Genomic DNA, 1,587 nt, shown 5'->3' with positions numbered 1-1,587 from the left:
AAAACTTTTGATATTTCATGCTTAAAGTATTTGATCTAACAGAATTCATAGCTTAAAATATCTAAAGTCTACGACATGGGGTGTGAATATTGGGGTTAAAAAATCAGCGTTTGTGGCAAGGACTCAATCCCTTTGTGTGCAAGAGAAACCCTTAGTCATTAATTCATTTATTTCTTAAAATTGTTTCTCGAAAATTAACGAAATAGCTCGATATAACGAAATAGGTCAAAATAACGAAATAGCTCGAAATAACGAAATAGCTCGAAATAACGAAGTAGGCAAAAATAACGAAATAGGTCGAAATTTAACGAAATAGTTCGAAACAATGAAATAGGTCAAAATAACGAAATAGGTAGAAATTTAACGAAATAGTTCGAAATAACGAAATAGCAGGAAACAACGAAATAAGCAAAAACCAAGATTTCTTCAGACTGCGAAATTATATCGAAATTTTTTGCAATTTTTACTCGAAACCTAAAATAATCTTTGCGGAATTATTGCACTATTTTGCCCTAAAAGGAAGAGATAGCCCATTGAAAAATTGTCAAGACGACATTTGATAAATTCTTTTGATGTATGGCTCATTTAGGGTTTAACTATAGCTAATGTGGTTTCTTTCATATTTACACCTGCGATGCGACATACTTTAAACATATCATTATAGTATTAACTGTAATTCAAGATAACCAAGATAACACAATGAGAAACTACAAGGAAGACGACTTTTAAACTCTGCCTAAAAGCTTAAACGTATAGTAAGGGATAAGGTGACGACATGACATGATGACCTGAATCTCCTTATATGTGAATATCTGAAGTTTGACTGTAAAATGTTTGTTTTAATGTTATTTCAACTCACCGTCCCTTTAAATAACGTTTATAACTTGCAGGGGTGTGTCTGTCAGTCTAAGATGTGTGTGTGTCAGTCTATGATCCCTTTAAATAACGTTTATAACTTGCAGGGGTGTGTCTGTCAGTCTAAGATGTGTGTGTGTCAGTCTATGATGTGTGTATGTCTGTCAGTCTATGATGTATATGTGTTTGTGTCAGTCTATGATGTGTGTGTGTCTGTCAGTCTAAGATGTGTGTGTGTCAGTCTATGATGTGTGTATGTCTGTCAGTCTATGATGTATATGTGTTTGTGTCAGTCTATGATGTGTGTGTGTTTGTGTCAGTCTATGATGTGTGTGTGTGTCAGTCTATGATGTGTTTGTTTGTCAGTCTATGATTTGTGTGTCTGTCAGTCTATGATGTGTGTGTCTGTCAGTATATGATGTGTGTGTGTGTGTATGTGTGATCAGTCTAAGATGAGTGTTTGTGGATGTGTCAGTCCATAATGTGTTTGTCTGTCAGTCTATGATGTGTGTGTCAGTCTATGATGTGTATGTCTGTCAGTCTTTGATGTGTCTGTCACTATTAGTCTATGATGTGTGTCTCTGTCAGTCTATGATGTGTATGTCTGTCAGTCTATGATGTGTGTGTCTGTCAGTCTATGATGTGTATGTCTGTCAGTCTATGATGTGTATGTCTGTCAGTCTATGATGTGTATGTCTGTCAGTCTATGATGTGTATGTCTGTCAGTCTATG

The sequence above is a fragment of the Eurytemora carolleeae genome, unplaced genomic scaffold, assembly GCF_000591075.1.
Source record: "Eurytemora carolleeae unplaced genomic scaffold, Eaff_2.0 scaffold561, whole genome shotgun sequence".
In the NCBI taxonomy this organism is placed as follows: domain Eukaryota; kingdom Metazoa; phylum Arthropoda; class Copepoda; order Calanoida; family Temoridae; genus Eurytemora; species Eurytemora carolleeae.
This window is presented reverse-complemented; position numbering follows the sequence as displayed.